The sequence below is a fragment of the Dermacentor andersoni genome, chromosome 3 (assembly GCF_023375885.2).
Source record: "Dermacentor andersoni chromosome 3, qqDerAnde1_hic_scaffold, whole genome shotgun sequence".
Classification (NCBI taxonomy): Eukaryota; Metazoa; Arthropoda; class Arachnida; order Ixodida; family Ixodidae; genus Dermacentor; species Dermacentor andersoni.
The window spans coordinates 236,274,189-236,295,586 of NC_092816.1; positions in this window are offsets into that span (position 1 = coordinate 236,274,189).

The following is a 21,398-nucleotide window of genomic DNA, read 5'->3' on the forward strand; positions in this document are numbered from 1 at the left end:
AAAAAAATGGTGGCCCTAAACACAAATGCCAACACTACCCGAGAGCGATGCAAATCCTTTGAGCACGCGTTATGAACAAAATATTTTCATGGCGCCAAACGATGGGGAAAATGTGGCGATACGAATTCCTCTCGGCTGCCATTGCATATGGCTGCTCATTAGCATAATTCGCGCGGCCTATCGCACAACAAATTATGGCGGAAAATCTCAGCAATGACGGCCCAGCGCAACGTCATGCATCGTCAAAATGACGTTTACGAAACAGACCTTCCTGTGACGCTACTCATGGGATATTCCTTCAGCCAATCAGCAAGCTGGCATGGCGCATATCTTGGATCGCCACCACATGTTCGCGAAATTGCAGATGCATTGCACTGGCTTCTGTACACAACCGCTCACATCCTTTTGGAAGCGCTAACGTCGCAATATGGCTGCCAAGGACCAAAAAATGTATTAGTCCATAAAAGTTGCAGCTTCACGTCACTTTCGTCATCTTGATGAAAACGCAAAATTGCATTTTGAAAACTTCCGCTACACGGCACAAATTTCAAAGCACGTGACCTCTCACAGCCAGTCAGACAGTAAACATGGCGGATAATGGCGGCCGTGCTGCCGCCATGCGTGTCGAGAATAGCGCTTAAGGTGTCCTGGCTCTCCGATAACGATGCCAATCCGAAGCAGCGCTGGATTAAGCGGGGGGGGGGGGTGCTAAGGGGGCTGCAGCCCAGGGCCTCAATTCAGACAGTAGGCGAAGGGATGGATGAAAAGCTTTATCCATCCCTTCTCGGAAAGTAGGAGAAGGGATGGATAAAGCTTTTCATCCATCCCTTATTCTAACCTGCTTAGTAAATGGAACCATGGGCAACGGAACTTCGAGCGACATGTATGAAGTGAGAAAACCAGAACGAGCAGACCGCGCCCCCCCCCGCCTAATGTAACAGCATGCGTTTAGCATACGAATTTGGGGAGAGCTTGCCGAGCTGCAATAAACAGGAATCCCCGCCACCCCGGCGGGCCCTCTTTCTGACGAAGCGAGGTGCGTTTGCTTGGAAGAGTTTTCGTGGTTTCCCGTCAGTCCGTCTGTCCAGTGCTGTCTGGAGAGGAGTGACAAGGGGAAAACACCTAAAACATGTAACGTGGGATGAGGATCTAAATCTCCCTTGCCCCTCGTCACCACCATGCCACCCTCCACCTCTTATATAGTGCCGCCCCTGTCCTTCTCAAAGAAAGGATGTGTCGCAGCACCCAACAGTGCCTCCCTTCGACTTTTCTTTACCGTGATGGTAATTTGGGCGGGGGAGAATGAGTCCAATAGCAGATGATGATGATTCTGATGGCAGAGTCTAGGCAGGAATGGAAAGAAGACGTCACACGTGCTTTTGTCCGCGTGCCGTGGGGCATGGAATGTTCACTGTTGGGGCTAGTGTTGTGGAAGAGTGAATGGGGAAGTTGGAGAGCTGGACACAAAGGCCTGTCTCCAGGGCCCTCGCGCGCGCTCGACGGAAACAGTAGGTCAGACTGGCCACCGAACTTTCCTGAAAGAAGTAGAAAAGATGACTCAGAGGCGACGGAGGGCGCGTAACTTCGCCCTCGCTAGGAGTCGCCCTCTCCCCTTCGTTCTGGCGCCTGGCGTCGACGGGGTGAAAGAAAAATCGAGAACCTTCCAGAACAGACGATTGCTCCTAGCCAATAGGAAGACGAGACCGGAACGGGAGAAGGAGTGAGTTTGTACGGAGAAGGAGGGAATTTGTACAAGGAACTCTATGCGTATGTGAATGCCTGCTTTAGCGCTAGTAATAGACAGATGCGGCGCGTGTCTGTAAAAGAAAGTTGATCGCGGGCTGCGATTCAGCCCCGAGCCGCCGGTTAAGCTTGCATAAGCCCGCCCGCTGAGGAGCTCCCGGGGGACGCACCATTTTCGGCCAGCCACGGACCATCCAGGCAGCGTGCACCAGTCATCGGGACGGCCACCGTTGGAAACCTGCGGTCGCGTCGGACTGACGAAGTGCCCGGTGAACAATCAGCATCCATTCATGCGAAAATGCTCGGTCGGAAGCATCAAAGTGGTGCGTCTAAACGAAAGGCGAAGTTAGAAAGAGAAGAGCGTGAAAAGAAGCTACCAAAGATGACAAAGTACCTACTGAATGCAGCTTCCGCGGAGCAGTATGATCGCTGTACCCAGATTCCATGTCAAACTCCCAGTAGTACCGAGTGTGCTTCTGTGGACGACTTGCCAACTCCATCACTACGGTTTCCTGGCAAGAAGCAAGGTTTGACTCATCTTGGTTGTCTGGATCCTGTGAAAGCGGTGCCAACCTCGGTCGTCCATATTTCTGAGCAACCGACGCTAACCGAGCCCTGTCCTGTTCCTGAGTCAGCAACGTCTATTCTACTCGGCCGGGCCCCTGCCACAGAGCTCAAGTTGTCCGGTCCGCCACGCCCGATTTCTACTACTGCTGATCAACAGGTGCCAAACCTCCCCGATGAGCCTCCTTGTACAGACGAGCGCCAGGAAACAACACTCCAGGAACCGACTCACTTGTTTCCTGTTAGTTTGGCTTCAAATAATCATGCTTACTGGACAGAGGTGTTGAAGCGCGTAGTCGTTGTAGTTAAGCTTCTAGCTGAGCGCAACCTAGAGTTTAGGGGCAGTGAGGAGATTTTTGGTTCACCGAGAAATGGCAATTATATGGGAGTGCTTGAGGCCATTGCCAAGTTTGATCCCTTTCTAGAGGAGCACATCAAACGCTACGGAAACAAAGGAAAAGGTCACCCATCATATCTGTCAAAAACCATTTGTGATGAATTTATCGAGCATATAGCAAAGGCTGTCAAAGAACGTGTCGTTGGCGAAGTGAAACGCGCAAAATACTTCTCTTTAATTGTTGATTCGACTCCAGGCCTTACTCACGTTGATCTGCTGTCAGTTGTTTTACGATACTGTCACGTGGTCGTGACTTCAAAGAACACAATAGCAATACGGTGGAATACAAAACTAGCTTTTATTGGGCGAACCTGTGCCCACAAAAACAGGCTACACTTATAGCACAACGATAGCGGCGAACACGGTCGGCGATCGTCGAAAATCTGATCAGCGGGTCAAGAGCGTCGGCTTTTATAGAGCAGTCGTCGAATGTTCCAGACTAATCGTTCGGACCCGCGTGCCTTCCACAAGATTCTACACCATTCGCGTCAGGCGATGAAATCAGATAACATAAAGTTCGGCGACAACAGAGAGCGGATAGAAGCATCGATAACTTTCCAGAAACTTCGGATACATGCAGGCGCGCCCCGCGCTGTGCGATAACATTTGTTAGGCGGCGAAACGTGGTCGCCCGATAAATATAAGTACACGTGTCAATACCCCCCTCTTGGTACTCCTGCTACCACAAACCCCTCCTGGTAGCAGGAGTACCAGCCCTATACTAATGGACACCCCTGTTCACCGGGCCAGCAGGAGAATCCGAGGATTGCCTCCGGAGCTTGATCATCTCTCCGCAACAGCATCGACGCCCCGACGGACCAGCATGGAAGGAATATCGACGTTGCTATCGACCATTATGCAAGGTACGGCCACAACGGCAACTCAGTACCTGCTGCAGAATCTCCGAGTACCGAAAGTGTTCCACGGGGACATCTTCGTTGATGTAGAAGGCTCCTTAGCCCCGTTTGAGCGCGTTGCCGAGATAAACGAATGGAGCGACGCGGCGAAGTTGAGAAACGTCTACTTCAGCTTGGAGGATGGCGCTCGCACTTGGTACGAGAACCAAGAAGGGCTCCTCAAATTGTGGCTCGAGTTCCGCCGTGCCTTGCTGGAGACATACACCAATGCTGATCGCCGCGGACGAGCCGAACGGGCGCTCCAATCCCGCATTCGTCTGCCGAATGAGAGCATGACGTCGTATGTAGAGGATATTACGCGCCTCTCCCGTCGGGTGGACCCTACCATGTCAGAGGAAATGAAGCTGCGCCATCTAATGCGGGGAGTTAAAGAACAGCTATTTGCTGGCCTGGTTCGAAGCCCACCGTAGAGAGTGGCTGAATTATTAACCGAAGCCACCACAATGGAAAAGATGCTACTCCAGCGCTCAGCTTTCTATGAAAGGCAAATGAACGCAACTTCACTTCACTTCACTTCACTTTATTACCTTAAAGACACCAGTTAAGGGGTATTACATAAGGGGTGGGCTCACAAATAAAGCATTGCCATTTGTTGGGCGTGTTGGTAAACTGAAAGCATATTTAGCGCCAGCAAACAAGGACGGAAGGGACACCACAATGCACCAGTGGTGTGGTGCATTGCGCATTGTGGTGTCGTCTCCCTTCCGTCCTTCTTTGCTGGCGCTAAATATGCTTTCAAATAAAGGTTACAGAGAGTGATCTTCATGACAAACAAATGCTGTTAAGTTGTCCGCAAATGTTGATGAACACGTGATTGCTGCAATGTAACGGGGAATGCCATTCCAGCCCACTGCTGTGCGAAGAAAAAATGAGGCCGCAAAAGTAGTGGTGTGAGCATGTGCGCGTGCGATTGAGTAAGGATGGGACGTACGGGGAGATATGCGCGCCGGTGGGATGATATACGGTGCTTGATTGAGGGAACTGTGAAACAAACAAATGCTGACGATGCGGTGACGCACAGAAAGATTAGCAAGATCAGTTTTGCGTTTTAGGGATGATATGCTTATGTCGTATGAATATTAAGAATGGATGAACCTAGTGGCACGAGTTTGTACAGATTCCGCATTCATCTGACGAATGAGGGCGTTACGTCGTACGTCACGCTCTCAATTGTTCGTTTCTTAAAGGGACACTAAAGGTTAATATAAGTCAGCGTGGACTGTTGAAATACCATCCCAGAAACCTCGAAAAGCTTGTTTCGTGCGAAGAAGAGACTTATTTTAAGAGAAAATGCGTTATGAAGCGTCCGCGTAGCTCTAGCGCAGTTCAAATCACCCGCCCCCCGATCGAGGAGTATTTACGTCATGGTCTCATAGTGACGTTGCGCCGTCGGTGAGTAAAACGGCTCCCGCAGACGGCGCTACCGCTTTTCTGCGCAAAACGAAAACGCGCGGCCAGAAACAGAGCCAAGACAGAGCCGACAGCAGCGAGAAAGCGGAACTATGGTGGCTAGCGGAAGGGAAAGCGCACGACGATAAGCTGGTTCTTTATTTTATGACGCCAACTTCGACGCTCGTTGCAATGGACGACCCTGACAACGACACATTGGCTCGCGATGCTGGGGTCGTTGGCTCGCGATTTAAGCACTGATGAACGTGACCTGCTGCTGAGGGCTTGCGCTGCTGGCGTCGTTGCGTACTACTACGCCGGCGGCCTGCTTTGAAAGGCACTACACGCGACTTCACTAAGTCGGCGTTGAACTCGTAATCCTCTGGACGAAAGTGCAGCGAGCACACTATGTGATTCTTCGGCTCTTTGCCAGCGCGCTGTGGCAGAGGTACGGCACTTAACCATTTCGAACGGAGAGGTTCACTCGTTGGCACGCAGTGATAAGTAACGTTGGATTCGCCGCTGCAACTGCCCTTGGCCAAGTTCCGCGGACCGTTCGCGCATCCCTCGACATCACATGGACATGGCATTCTCGCTGCTTGTTCCAAATGCAAGTTTCGCGAGCCAGCAGGACCACCGCAGCACGACGCGATAAAGAAACAACTGATACTCCAAAGCGCGCGCAGAGTCGAGCGAAAACGAAACCTTTCGATCACCCGTACTACTCAAGGGTAACGTGAAAATGTTATTTTTTCTTAGAATCGAATAGAAGTAGGCAAGTAGCATTTTCTTCCGTCTTATAATCTAATGAAATGATCTTTTTAATACGAGTTTTTGAGTACTAGCGACATAAATTATGAGGAGTGCTTTCGTCATCGGGCTAGTACCGGAATGTCGCTGGGGGGTCTCAAATCGTGTCATACATTTACCTCAATTTCTCGTTTACTAAAGCTCTGTTCGCGATAATATTGACGCCTTAGACGTTCTAGAGCATTGCTTTATCACTTTAACTTGACTTTCTGGTAACCTTTAGTGCCCCTTTAAGTATACCTTGTGCGGGCTCCAGATGGGCGCTGTATATTCTAGTTTCGATCTGATGAGTGGTTTGTACGCGAGAAGTATTATGTCTGATGGCGCGTGACACAAATGACGCTTTAAGAAACCGAGGGATCTGTTGGCGGATGATATGATATTGCTGATGTGTGCGCTCCATGAAAGGTAAGAGGATAAGGTGACGCCTAGGTATTTGTATGATTGAACTTGTTCGACAGTAGAGTGAGAGATTAGGCAGGAGAATGATAAGGGATTAAGATTGCGTTGAAAGGAAACGAGCTTGCATTTAGTGCGATTAAGCTTCATTAACCAAATATCACACCACTGTTGCACAAGGTTAAGGCCATGTTGGAGTGCAGTTTGATCAGAAATCTTTGTAATTGTGCGATAGATGACACAGTCGTCGGCAAATAAGCGGATATGGGAGGATACATGTACGGGCAGGTCACTAATATATATGAGGAATAAAAGGGATGCGAGTACAGATCCTTGGGGTACGCCGGATGTTACTGGGAGAGAGCTGGAATGGCTATTTTTAATTGAAACAAACGGGGAACGTTTGTTGAAAAATGATGTGATCCATGCGAGAAGGTTAGGGTGCAAATTCAGCTGGGAGAGTTTTGGTATAAGCCGTTTATGTGGCACTGTATCGAATGCTTTTGCGAAGTCGAGAAAGATTGCATCAATGTGAAGGTTGTGGTCGAGATTAGAATGTAGATCATGAAGAAATATAGCAAGTTGAGTTTCACAAGGTAAAGATTTACGAAATCCGGGCTGGGAAGGATGAAAAAAGTTGTTAGTGTCAAGGAAGTGCATAATGTGAGAGTATATGACATGTTCCATGATTTTGCATGGGACGCTTGTTAGAGAAATGGGGCGGTAATTTAAAGAGGATTATTTGTTACCTGATTTGTGGACTGGAATGACCTTTCCCTCCTTCCAGTCGTCTGGTAAAATTCCTGTTTTGAGTGTAAGTGAGAAGAGCATCGAGAAATACACTGCAATAATTTCTTTAGTATTTTTTAACAGTTTGCAGTTAATATTGTCGACACTAGCCGATTATGAAAGTTTTAATTTGTCAATGAGTGATGAAATGTAGTTTAGCAGAACTTGTTGTTGGGCGAGTTGGTACATATTAGCGAACATTGTTTAACTGCGCTAACAAACGGACCACAGAGACAGCATGGGACAAGGACGGGCGCAGAACTAATGTTTATTCCACAAAGACCACATATAAGTACACCCCCGACATACACCACTGAGCGTACGCAAAAAAAGAAAAAAAAAAGAGAAACCTTGTATATGCAAAACGCGACCTACCTACGCTCGTCAATAAACCTCATCTCACTGCTGTGTAAATAAACTGAAGTGTCACTGACACAGTCTTGTCCCTTCTTTCTAATATGGTACGCCTCGAGTAGCTCTCTGGCTCGGCTATCTCGGCAGCGGCAAAAAATCTTCCTTCATGATCGGCTTGCACGGGCACGCCAAGCAGTGGACAGGCAGGTGCCCATTCGTTTTATTTCTAATTGACAATTCATGCTCACGCAAGCGCACATTCACGCACCTTTCTGTTTGGCCTATGTAAACTTTGCCGCATGATAGATGCATCTGATAAACTACTCCAGCACTGCAATCTACGTGGAAAATGGTGTGTTTTGTTCCGCACCCTAGGATCCTATCCTATCCTATGCGCGAGCATAGCCCAGCGAGCTTGCCGGGAGCCGAGAACGCTATGTCAACTCCATACCGTTTCACAACCTTATTTAAGTTGTGGGAAGTCCTGTGAAGATAAGGCGCAACTTTACGTTTCTTATCCTTGCGCTCCCTTGCGTCTTCAGTAATATTGCTTTCCGTCTTTATCTTCTTAAGCACTGCCTCCACTACTGCTGAAATGACTGATTGCGGGAAACCTGCTTCTCCCAACCTTACAATCTGCCTGTCAAAGCTTTCCTGTATTTTGTGTATGCAGGACTTTCTTAAGGCTGATATGATACACTGGGTGGCTATTGCCCGCTTTACCGTTTTCGAGTGAGCCGAATCGTAGGGCAACAATTTCTTTTGGGATCTTGGGTTATATTTCCAGCACACATGGTCGTCACAGAAGCTTATAGCGCTGTCTAAAAACTGAATTTACTAAATTGCCGCCCTGTCAAATCCCGATAAGTAAACATTGCACAAGATAGGAGCAACGCAAAAGCCTATACATATACCTTGTTTCTGCACGTAAAAGTATTCTTTAAACTGGATGAAGGTAGAGTTGAGGTAAAACTCAATCAACGCTAAAAACCTATCAACAGTCAACCCGGCAGAATTCTGAAAAGACACTTCGCCATTAACTTCAATACATTTCTGAACAGCCTGAAACAATGCAGCGTGAGGGATAGAATAAAACAAATCTTCTAAGTCAATGGAAAAATCATGGTCAATATTGTCATTCGACTCTATAAACCTAGTAACAGCTTCCGAGTTCGTTGTTTCGTCCACTTTCGTCGTCCACTTTCAGGTGCGATAAAACTTTCTGCGCCTGTACTTGTCCCATGCTGTCTCTGTCGTCCGTTTGTTAGCGCAGTTAAACAATGTTCGCTAGTGATGAAATACCAGCGACAAAAATTTCAACAGGGGCCATCATTGTTAGTGTCGTAGTAGGTGACGTAGGAAGAGGCTAGTCGGCTTCTTCAGTGAACACTGATGAAAACGCGAGGTTAAAGGTGTCAGCACAAACAGCGTCGCTTATGGTTTCGTCTTTATCGTTTGTAAGTGTGACGTCATGTGTTAGTTGCAGATTTATGACTTGCCAAAATTTTCTAGGGTTAGCTTTTAGAATTTTAGACAAGTAATTATGATAGAATGCATCTTTCGCTTTCCGAATTGCAGTATAATAAGCGTCTTCCGCAGAATAGTAACTGTCCCATGCGCTCGGACTTCCATCACATTTCAAAGTACGAAAAAGGCGCTTTTTCTTATTTTCGAGTGTTTTTAAGCTTTTACAGAACGATGGTTTATTTTTATTGGCAAAAAAGCTCACCGTGGGGCTGAATTTATTAGTCAGGTCAGTAATTTTGACCTTAAGCACTAGCCAGTTGTCATTGAGAGAACGGGAACCGAGATTGGAGTCGAAAACAGGCAGAAGGTCTCGTAATTCATTATTAATTGCATCATAGTTAGCCTTATCGTACAAGTGAATTGTTTTGCGGAAGACGGGCCGTGTTTTGGGGACGAAAGTAAAAGTGGTGTGAATGACTATGGAATCGGTGATTTCCCGTAAACATACGATAGATTTTAAGTTTTCGGGGCTATTCGTCAGTACAAGGACGCGCAAGTGACGCGCGTCGGTTCTGTTATCAGTGGGATGAGGTCAAAGTTGAGACAAACATTGTTAAATCCCCTTGCTTCAGTATTTCCTGAAGTTGGTGAAGCCTGATTGAGCCATTTATTGCTAGGGAAGTTGAAGTCTCCGTAAAGGAGGATATGTGCATTGGGGTGTTTTTTAGTAAGCTGGGATAATATTTGATTAAATTCGAGGGCGAAATCTGGATCAGTTCGAGGGGGCGTGTAGCATACCCCGAGTATAATTGCTTCGGGAGGGGCACGACACATTACCCATAGTGATTCCAGTTGCGAAGATGTACTGATTAGAGAGCATGATAGTTCTTTGTTAGTGGCGATGAGTACGCCCCCGCCACGTGCATTTTTGCGGTCGTGGCGAAAAATGTTAAAGTTCGGCAAGTCAGCCAGTGCCTCCCTATCTGAAATGTCGTCAGTGAGCCATGTTTCTGTTAGTATCAGTACACTACTGCCGGATGATTGTACTAGATTATACAGGAGCACGCGTTTGGGAAGAAAACTACGTTTGTTAGTATAAAGTACAGAAAATGAAAGATTCGCTCTTGCGCATTTACGGTGCTGATGGCGTGGTTGCTGACGGCGACATGATCCCTACGATACGGCTCTGACAATTCCTGCTGCAGTGTCAAAGATATATCGCTGGGCTACAATATGCAATGTTTTGAAACGTAATGAAAATGGTACGGATTTGCTCCTAGCAAAGGTAATGAGCTGTTTTCGGGCAGTTCGAACTGAACGCGTGAAATCTTCGCCAATGCTGAAGTTTGTGCCTTTTAGTTTTGGACTGTTCGAGAGGATAGATTCTTTAGTTTTGAAGGATGAAAGCTTCACTATGATGGGTCGTTTGTGGTTAGTGGTGTAACGCCCTAGTCGATGCGCTCGCTCTATATTTTTGGGCTCGACTATAAGACCAACGCGTTCAAGACAGTGGCTTATGATTATATGTTCCGATTGAACGTATGTTTCCTTCGGGTTAGTGTCAAGAAAACCGTAAAATATTAAGTTGTTGCGACGAGAACGGTTCTCTAGGTAGTGAAGGCGCTCTTCAATATCGCACATACGATAGGTTAGTTGACTGGTCTTAGTGCTAATGGCGTCTACTTCAGTTCGGAGAGCTAAAAGACTTTTTCAAAGATTTTCTAGGCCTGTAAGGCGGGTGCTTAGATTAGCAATAGTGTGGTTTGTGCTCGTTAACTGAGTTTTGAGGCTCTGGATCTCGGATATTAGTGTGGCCTGGCCAGCAGACAAATTTCTTAGTTCGTCGAGGACGGCTTTTTTAGGACCGGGGTTTGTCTCTACGTCCCCCGATAGCAGTAGCAAGGCGCGTATGACATCAATACATTCAGAAATAAGTAAAATGCAGCACTGTGGGCTTAGCAGCTGCACCAAAAAGTAATCACTTGATTTTTGAGTAGGAGCTTGATAGGAACTACTAACCCGCATGATCAGGATGAACGCGTTACCAGTCTGTGTAGTGGCACAGCCGCGAAGCCCACAGTGCCCGGTGGACAGTGGTTGCTGCTTTATAGGTTGCGCATAGGATGTTGTCGACAGCGATACGGCAGCTGGATTGGTTTCGATGATCCACAGCGGGCGTGGAGGCGCTGCCAAACGTCCTGAAGCATGGGCGACAGGGAGGAGGCCAACACAAGGTTCGCTTTTATGGGCGACAGGGAGGAGGCAAACGCAAGGTTCGCTTCCGTTGGCAGCAGGCACGAAGTTTCCCGGTATGGCATACGAGGCTGCCAAAAAGGCAGACACGAGCAGGTCGACGATGATGCGGGCAAAAACCTGCATGATCAGGATGAACGGGTTAGCGGTCTGTGTAGTGGCACAGCGGCGAAGCCCACAGTGCGCGGTGGACGGTGGTTGCTGCTGTATAGGTTGTGCATAGGATGTTGTCGACGGCGATACGGCAGCTGGATTGGTTTCGATGATCCACAGCGGGGGTGGAGGCGCTGCCAAACGTCCTGAAGCATGGGCGACAGGGAGGAGGCCAACACAAGGTTCGCTTTTATGGGCGACAGGGAGGAGGCAAACGCAAGGTTCGCTTCCGTTGGCAGCAGGCACGAAGTTTCCCGGTATGGCATACGAGGCTGCCAAAAAGGCAGACACGAGCAGGTCGACGATGATGCGGGCAAAAACCTGCATGATCAGGATGAACGGGTTAGCGGTCTGTGTAGTGGCACAGCGGCGAAGCCCACAGTGCGCGGTGGACGGTGGTTGCTGCTGTATAGGTTGTGCATAGGATGTTGTCGACGGCGATACGGCAGCTGGATTGGTTTCGATGATCCACAGCGGGGGTGGAGGCGCTGCCAAACGTCCTGAATCATGGGCGACAGGGAGGAGGCACACGCAAGGTTCGCTTCCGTTGGGAGCAGGCAAGAAGCTTCCCGGAGTGGCAGACGAGGCTGCCAAAAAGGCAGACACGAGCAGGTCGACGATGATGCGGGCAAAAACCTGCATGATCAGGATGAACGGGTTAGCGGTCTGTGTAGTGGCACAGCCGCGAAGCCCACAGTGCGCGGTGGACGGTGGTTGCTGCTTTATAGGTTGCGCATAGGATGTTGTCGACAGCGATACGGCAGCTGGATTGGTTTCGATGATCCACAGCGGGCGTGGAGGCGCTGCCAAACGTCCTGAAGCATGGGCGACAGGGAGGAGGCCAACACAAGGTTCGCTTTTATGGGCGACAGGGAGGAGGCAAACGCAAGGTTCGCTTCCGTTGGCAGCAGGCACGAAGTTTCCCGGTATGGCATACGAGGCTGCCAAAAAGGCAGACACGAGCAGGTCGACGATGATGCGGGCAAAAACCTGCATGATCAGGATGAACGGGTTAGCGGTCTGTGTAGTGGCACAGCGGCGTAGCCCACAGTGCGCGGTGGACGGTGGTTGCTGCTGTATAGGTTGTGCATAGGATGTTGTCGACAGCGATACGGCAGCTGGATTGGTTTCGATGATCCACAGCGGGCGTGGAGGCGCTGCCAAACGTCCTGAAGCATGGGCGACAGGGAGGAGGCCAACACAAGGTTCGCTTTTATGGGCGACAGGGAGGAGGCAAACGCAAGGTTCGCTTCCGTTGGCAGCAGGCACGAAGTTTCCCGGTATGGCATACGAGGCTGCCAAAAAGGCAGACACGAGCAGGTCGACGATGATGCGGGCAAAAACCTGCATGATCAGGATGAACGCGTTACCAGTCTGTGTAGTGGCACAGCGGCGAAGCCCACAGTGCGCGGTGGACGGTGGTTGCTGCTGTATAGGTTGTGCATAGGATGTTGTCGACGGCGATACGGCAGCTGGATTGGTTTCGATGATCCACAGCGGGGGTGGAGGCGCTGCCAAACGTCCTGAATCATGGGCGACAGGGAGGAGGCACACGCAAGGTTCGCTTCCGTTGGGAGCAGGCAAGAAGTTTCCCGGAGTGGCAGACGAGGCTGCCAAAAAGGCAGACACGAGCAGGTCGACGATGATGCGGGCAAAAACCTGCATGATCAGGATGAACGGGTTAGCGGTCTGTGTAGTGGCACAGCCGCGAAGCCCACAGTGCGCGGTGGACGGTGGTTGCTGCTGTATAGGTTGCGCATAGGATGTTGTCGACGGCGATACGGCAGCTGGATTGGTTTCGATGATCCACAGCGGGGGTGGAGGCGCTGCCAAACGTCCTGAATCATGGGCGACAGGGAGGAGGCACACGCAAGGTTCGCTTCCGTTGGGAGCAGGCAAGAAGTTTCCCGGAGTGGCAGACGAGGCTGCCAAAAAGGCAGACACGAGCAGGTCGACGATGATGCGGGCAAAAACCTGCATGATCAGGATGAACGGGTTAGCGGTCTGTGTAGTGGCACAGCCGCGAAGCCCACAGTGCGCGGTGGACGGTGGTTGCTGCTGTATAGGTTGTGCATAGGATGTTGTCGACGGCGATACGGCAGCAGGATTGGTTTCGATGATCCACAGCGGGGGTGGAGGCGCTGCCAAACGTCCTGAATCATGGGCGACAGGGAGGAGGCACACGCAAGGTTCGCTTCCGTTGGGAGCAGGCAAGAAGTTTCCCGGAGTGGCAGACGAGGCTGCCAAAAAGGCAGACACGAGCAGGTCGACGATGATGCGGGCAAAAACCTGCATGATCAGGATGAACGGGTTAGCGGTCTGTGTAGTGGCACAGCGGCGAAGCCCACAGTGCGCGGTGGACGGTGGTTGCTGCTGTATAGGTTGTGCATAGGATGTTGTCGACGGCGATACGGCAGCTGGATTGGTTTCGATGATCCACAGCGGGCGTGGAGGCGCTGCCAAACGTCCTGAAGCATGGGCGACAGGGAGGAGGCCAACACAAGGTTCGCTTTTATGGGCGACAGGGAGGAGGCAAACGCAAGGTTCGCTTCCGTTGGCAGCAGGCACGAAGTTTCCCGGTATGGCATACGAGGCTGCCAAAAAGGCAGACACGAGCAGGTCGACGATGATGCGGGCAAAAACCTGCATGATCAGGATGAACGGGTTAGCGGTCTGTGTAGTGGCACAGCGGCGAAGCCCACAGTGCGCGGTGGACGGTGGTTGCTGCTGTATAGGTTGTGCATAGGATGTTGTCGACGGCGATACGGCAGCTGGATTGGTTTCGATGATCCACAGCGGGGGTGGAGGCGCTGCCAAACGTCCTGAATCATGGGCGACAGGGAGGAGGCACACGCAAGGTTCGCTTCCGTTGGGAGCAGGCAAGAAGTTTCCCGGAGTGGCAGACGAGGCTGCCAAAAAGGCAGACACGAGCAGGTCGACGATGATGCGGGCAAAAACCTGCATGATCAGGATGAACGGGTTAGCGGTCTGTGTAGTGGCACAGCGGCGAAGCCCACAGTGCGCGGTGGACGGTGGTTGCTGCTGTATAGGTTGTGCATAGGATGTTGTCGACGGCGATACGGCAGCTGGATTGGTTTCGATGATCCACAGCGGGGGTGGAGGCGCTGCCAAACGTCCTGAATCATGGGCGACAGGGAGGAGGCACACGCAAGGTTCGCTTCCGTTGGGAGCAGGCAAGAAGTTTCCCGGAGTGGCAGACGAGGCTGCCAAAAAGGCAGACACGAGCAGGTCGACGATGATGCGGGCAAAAACCTGCATGATCAGGATGAACGGATCAGTGGTCTGTGTAGTGGCACAGCGGCGAAGCCCACAGTGCGCGGTGGACGGTGGTTGCTGCTGTATAGGTTGCGCATAGGATGTTGTCGACAGCGATACGGCAGCTGGATTGGTTTCGATGATCCACAGCGGGCGTGGAGGCGCTGCCAAACGTCCTGAAGCATGGGCGACAGGGAGGAGGCCAACACAAGGTTCGCTTTTATGGGCGACAGGGAGGAGGCAAACGCAAGGTTCGCTTCCGTTGGCAGCAGGCACGAAGTTTCCCGGTATGGCATACGAGGCTGCCAAAAAGGCAGACACGAGCAGGTCGACGATGATGCGGGCAAAAACCTGCATGATCAGGATGAACGGGTTAGCGGTCTGTGTAGTGGCACAGCGGCGAAGCCCACAGTGCGCGGTGGACGGTGGTTGCTGCTGTATAGGTTGTGCATAGGATGTTGTCGACGGCGATACGGCAGCTGGATTGGTTTCGATGATCCACAGCGGGGGTGGAGGCGCTGCCAAACGTCCTGAAGCATGGGCGACAGGGAGGAGGCCAACACAAGGTTCGCTTTTATGGGCGACAGGGAGGAGGCAAACGCAAGGTTCGCTTCCGTTGGCAGCAGGCACGAAGTTTCCCGGTATGGCATACGAGGCTGCCAAAAAGGCAGACACGAGCAGGTCGACGATGATGCGGGCAAAAACCTGCATGATCAGGATGAACGGGTTAGCGGTCTGTGTAGTGGCACAGCGGCGAAGCCCACAGTGCGCGGTGGACGGTGGTTGCTGCTGTATAGGTTGTGCATAGGATGTTGTCGACGGCGATACGGCAGCTGGATTGGTTTTGATGATCCACAGCGGGGGTGGAGGCGCTGCCAAACGTCCTGAATCATGGGCGACAGGGAGGAGGCACACGCAAGGTTCGCTTCCGTTGGGAGCAGGCAAGAAGTTTCCCGGAGTGGCAGACGAGGCTGCCAAAAAGGCAGACACGAGCAGGTCGACGATGATGCGGGCAAAAACCTGCATGATCAGGATGAACGGATCAGTGGTCTGTGTAGTGGCACAGCCGCGAAGCCCACAGTGCGCGGTGGACGGTGGTTGCTGCTGTATAGGTTGCGCATAGGATGTTGTCGACAGCGATACGGCAGCTGGATTGGTTTCGATGATCCACAGCGGGCGTGGAGGCGCTGCCAAACGTCCTGAAGCATGGGCGACAGGGAGGAGGCCAACACAAGGTTCGCTTTTATGGGCGACAGGGAGGAGGCAAACGCAAGGTTCGCTTCCGTTGGCAGCAGGCACGAAGTTTCCCGGTATGGCATACGAGGCTGCCAAAAAGGCAGACACGAGCAGGTCGACGATGATGCGGGCAAAAACCTGCATGATCAGGATGAACGGGTTAGCGGTCTGTGTAGTGGCACAGCGGCGAAGCCCACAGTGCGCGGTGGACGGTGGTTGCTGCTGTATAGGTTGTGCATAGGATGTTGTCGACGGCGATACGGCAGCTGGATTGGTTTCGATGATCCACAGCGGGGGTGGAGGCGCTGCCAAACGTCCTGAATCATGGGCGACAGGGAGGAGGCACACGCAAGGTTCGCTTCCGTTGGGAGCAGGCAAGAAGTTTCCCGGAGTGGCAGACGAGGCTGCCAAAAAGGCAGACACGAGCAGGTCGACGATGATGCGGGCAAAAACCTGCATGATCAGGATGAACGGATCAGTGGTCTGTGTAGTGGCACAGCGGCGAAGCCCACAGTGCGCGGTGGACGGTGGTTGCTGCTGTATAGGTTGCGCATAGGATGTTGTCGACGGCGATACGGCAGCTGGATTGGTTTCGATGATCCACAGCGGGCGTGGAGGCGCTGCCAAACGTCCTGAAGCATGGGCGACAGGGAGGAGGCCAACACAAGGTTCGCTTTTATGGGCGACAGGGAGGAGGCACACGCAAGGTTCGCTTCCGTTGGGAGCAGGCAAGAAGTTTCCCGGAGTGGCAGACGAGGCTGCCAAAAAGGCAGACACGAGCAGGTCGACGATGATGCGGGCAAAAACCTGCATGATCAGGATGAACGGATCAGTGGTCTGTGTAGTGGCACAGCGGCGAAGCCCACAGTGCGCGGTGGACGGTGGTTGCTGCTGTATAGGTTGCGCATAGGATGTTGTCGACGGCGATACGGCAGCTGGATTGGTTTCGATGATCCACAGCGGGCGTGGAGGCGCTGCCAAACGTCCTGAAGCATGGGCGACAGGGAGGAGGCCAACACAAGGTTCGCTTTTATGGGCGACAGGGAGGAGGCAAACGCAAGGTTCGCTTCCGTTGGCAGCAGGCACGAAGTTTCCCGGTATGGCATACGAGGCTGCCAAAAAGGCAGACACGAGCAGGTCGACGATGATGCGGGCAAAAACCTGCATGATCAGGATGAACGGGTTAGCGGTCTGTGTAGTGGCACAGCGGCGAAGCCCACAGTGCGCGGTGGACGGTGGTTGCTGCTGTATAGGTTGTGCATAGGATGTTGTCGACGGCGATACGGCAGCTGGATTGGTTTCGATGATCCACAGCGGGGGTGGAGGCGCTGCCAAACGTCCTGAAGCATGGGCGACAGGGAGGAGGCCAACACAAGGTTCGCTTTTATGGGCGACAGGGAGGAGGCAAACGCAAGGTTCGCTTCCGTTGGCAGCAGGCACGAAGTTTCCCGGTATGGCATACGAGGCTGCCAAAAAGGCAGACACGAGCAGGTCGACGATGATGCGGGCAAAAACCTGCATGATCAGGATGAACGGGTTAGCGGTCTGTGTAGTGGCACAGCGGCGAAGCCCACAGTGCGCGGTGGACGGTGGTTGCTGCTGTATAGGTTGTGCATAGGATGTTGTCGACGGCGATACGGCAGCTGGATTGGTTTCGATGATCCACAGCGGGGGTGGAGGCGCTGCCAAACGTCCTGAATCATGGGCGACAGGAAGGAGGCACACGCAAGGTTCGCTTCCGTTGGGAGCAGGCAAGAAGTTTCCCGGAGTGGCAGACGAGGCTGCCAAAAAGGCAGACACGAGCAGGTCGACGATGATGCGGGCAAAAACCTGCATGATCAGGATGAACGGGTTAGCGGTCTGTGTAGTGGCACAGCGGCGAAGCCCACAGTGCGCGGTGGACGGTGGTTGCTGCTGTATAGGTTGTGCATAGGATGTTGTCGACAGCGATACGGCAGCTGGATTGGTTTCGATGATCCACAGCGGGGGTGGAGGCGCTGCCAAACGTCCTGAATCATGGGCGACAGGGAGGAGGCACACGCAAGGTTCGCTTCCGTTGGGAGGAGGCAAGAAGTTTCCCGGAGTGGCAGACGAGGCTGCCAAAAAGGCAGACACGAGCAGGTCGACGATGATGCGGGCAAAAACCTGCATGATCAGGATGAACGGATCAGTGGTCTGTGTAGTGGCACAGCCGCGAAGCCCACCTTCGGAGCAGCGCTCAGCTACGTATGACAGACACGCGAATGCTGCTTCACTGACGGACGTGGTTGCCTTTGGAAACCTGGACGTTCTCCAAGACCTTATCCGCTATGTGGTGCGTGATGAGCTTCAACGGCTCAGCTGCCCGCCTCAGCTCACGCTGGGTTCCATTTCTGCCCCTCTATTTCTTTCTTAAGTGAGCTAATCTCATCTTTTTCAGCCTGGGAGCCCTTGTTACCAAAGCTTACCAAGTGGGTATTTTCTTCTTTCTTCCTTTTTTCCCCACGGGTCCTTGGGGTCCCTTGGCGGCAAGCCGGCTGCCCGGCCCTGGTCAGCAGGCCACTTGGCTGGAGTCTGCTGGCGGCCTCCTCCGGACCACGAATTGGACCTCCTTCCAGGTCTCGAGCTAGATCTCGCTCTCGACTGCTGCCCCGCCTGGTCTCTGGTAGCATCCCTTGCTCTGCCTCGGTGCTCCTCTCTAGGTGCCGAGGTGGTGGTCTGGGGCTTGCCTTGAGTCGGGGCTTGCACCTGGAGCTTCTCTTGTTGTATCTTCTTCTCCCATAATTTTTTCTTGATGATGCACGGCGTGCGATATATCTCCCAGCACTTGTTGTCGCTTAGGAGGTGGGCTTTCTTGCGTAGCAAGTATCGAGGCTCGCAGCTGTGATTTGGTTCGGGGTTTTCGGCTCCGCACCCCCGACATCTGACGTCGTCGGGGTTCGGGCAAACATCTGCCCGATGTTCAAGTTTTCCGCAGGTGATGCATACTTCATATTTTTTCTTGTATAGGTAGCAGCGTGTGGGGAAGCATCGGAGCTAAACTTGCATCGGTACTTTCCAGTTTTCAAACAGGATCAATACAGATTTGGATTTCGTCCCTAATCATCTGACTCCAATGATCGATGGGTTTTTCTTATTTCTTCTAAGTGCATCAAGGATTTCCTCGTGAGTTGCATCCAGCGGGATGTCGTGGATCACTCCTTTCCCTCCGCTTTCCGGCATGGCAATATACGCCTTCGTCTCGACCATCTATCCACCGACCCGAAGTGCCGTGATCGCAGTGTACTTGCTTGCCCGTGCCGCGTCTAGCGTAGCTATCATGATCGGCTGCTATTTCAGGTTTGGTTTGGTGAAGAAAGCAAACATGAGGTTAGAACGATTGCTGAGGGAAACCGAAAATCAGCTGAGCGAGCTAAAAACAGAGAAGGTACCTGCAGAGGCTCCCAAAAAAATGCAACACCCACATCACTCCTCCTGCTCCTGCGCCAGCTTCATCTGGTCAGAAGGAAGAGGATATGAATGTTGATTTTACGAGACAACCCCCTTCCAAACGTAAGGCGGGGGAGACCGACCCGCTGGCGAGCTGGCAAAAGAAAATTGAAACGTGGCTGATGAAAATGGACAAGGAGAATGAAACCATGAAAGCAGGACAGGAGGACAGGAGAATGGAGGAGCACTTGCGCTATTACAGGCGCAAGTGAACCAACAATCTTGCAAGATAGACGCCCTAAGCACATCGATGCATACCTTAGGCACGACAATAGCTAGGCTGTGCGAGAAAATCGGCGCAATAGAAGCGATTCTTAATAGAAAGGGATAAAAATTCGGTTAAGAAAAATGCCTCCACATTCTGGCGGTGGAATTGTAGGGGGTATCAGCGGAAAAGAGCGTTGCTGCAACAATACCTCGGGCTGCAACAAGAAGCACCCATACCCATAGTCGTGCAGGAAACGGGAAAGGCCCCTGTTAGATTATCGGGTTGCCAAAGCTTTGGCAGCGGCAAGGGGGATAAATGCCGAGTCGCCACCTTCGTGAAGCCAAACATTGCAGCCATTGTCCATGATGTCTCCCCCAGCGAGGCAGAGGCTGTTCTCGTTGAGATTATCACAGGGAAGAACAATAGAGATAACATATTCCCGCTGAATGTGCATAGCACACCCAAGCAAAATAAAATTAGATTCATTACTTTATTCCGCAAAGTACTCAAAGCCGCAGATGGGAGATCTCCCAGCATTATGGGAGTCTTCAACGCGGCTCACGAGGAATGGGGATATACATACAGGGACCCCAAAGGTAGACGAATATGGGAAGATATACAAACGCTAGGGCTTACTCTACATACTGACCCATGCGTCCCTACGCGCACATGCAACAGTATAACCAGGGACACAGCACCCGACCTCACGATAAGCCATTTGGCGGGAACAGTAACATGGAAAAGCACAGGACAAAATCTAGGCAGCGACCACTTTATTATTTCGCTCACACTAGGAAAAGGCGTCAAAACTCGCCTCATCAAACAACCGAAATTAACGGAGTGGGATAAATTCAGAGAGATAAGAGAGGAGGCCTCACTGCTGGACAATATCTACAATATCGACGAGTGGACACACCTCCTTAAAACGCACATAGGGGAAGCGACTACAACTGTAGAGGACGAGGACGCACCCCCAGCACTAGACAGCAAACTGCTGAACATGTGGAGCAGAAGGGGTAACCTGGAGAAAAGACTCAAGGCACAAGGATGGAACAGGAATATCCGGCGCGAACTAGCCAGACTCAACAAAGAAATAGAAACATATGCGATTAAGCTCAAGGAGCCGAATTGGTACAACAAGTGCGATGAGATGGAAGCCAATATGAGTCTCTCCAAAACCTGGAGCCTTCGCAGACATCTAATCGACCCTAGTAAATCAAAAATGCAAGCTAGCACAAACCAGGTGAGAGTGAGGCATGGCTTTGTTGGCACAGATGACGAGCTCATTAGCGAGCTCTAAGAGACATATCTTGGAAAAGCAGAGAGCGAGGTGTTTAAGGACTACGAGGGACCTTCCAATCCAGATCTCGATGCCCCCATCACCACGACTGAGGATAGAGCCGAGATTAATAACCTCAGAAAGAGATCGGACCCCTGTCCGGACGGCATAACAAACACAGCTCTCAGGAATCTAGACGATGAGTCCATCATTGCATTAACCAAATTCATGAACCAGGTGTGGGAGAAAGAACTCCGAAAAACATGGAGCCAGGCAAAGTACCCGGCTTGAACAACATGGGACCAATCTCCCTCACCTCGTGTGTAGGGAAATTGATGGAGCATGTTGTTGAAACGAAACTGACCAGGTACATGGAGGAGAATGATCTCTGGCCGCATGAAATGGTTGGATTCAGGCCAGGGCTCAGTACACAAGATATCATGCTCGGACTTAAGCATGATATCCTAGACCGATACGACTCAACTGACACCAGGGCGATCCTAGGCCTCGACCTCACTAAGGCATTTGACAACGTTAGCCATAAGGCTATCTTGGAAGGCCTCGAAGCGGTAGGTGTGGGACACAGGGTATATGCATACGTTAAAGACTTTCTGTCACAGAGGGAGGCGAATATAATATTTCTGGATGTAAAATCCCCTCCCATCACACTTGGGAGCAAGGGGACCCCGCAAGGGT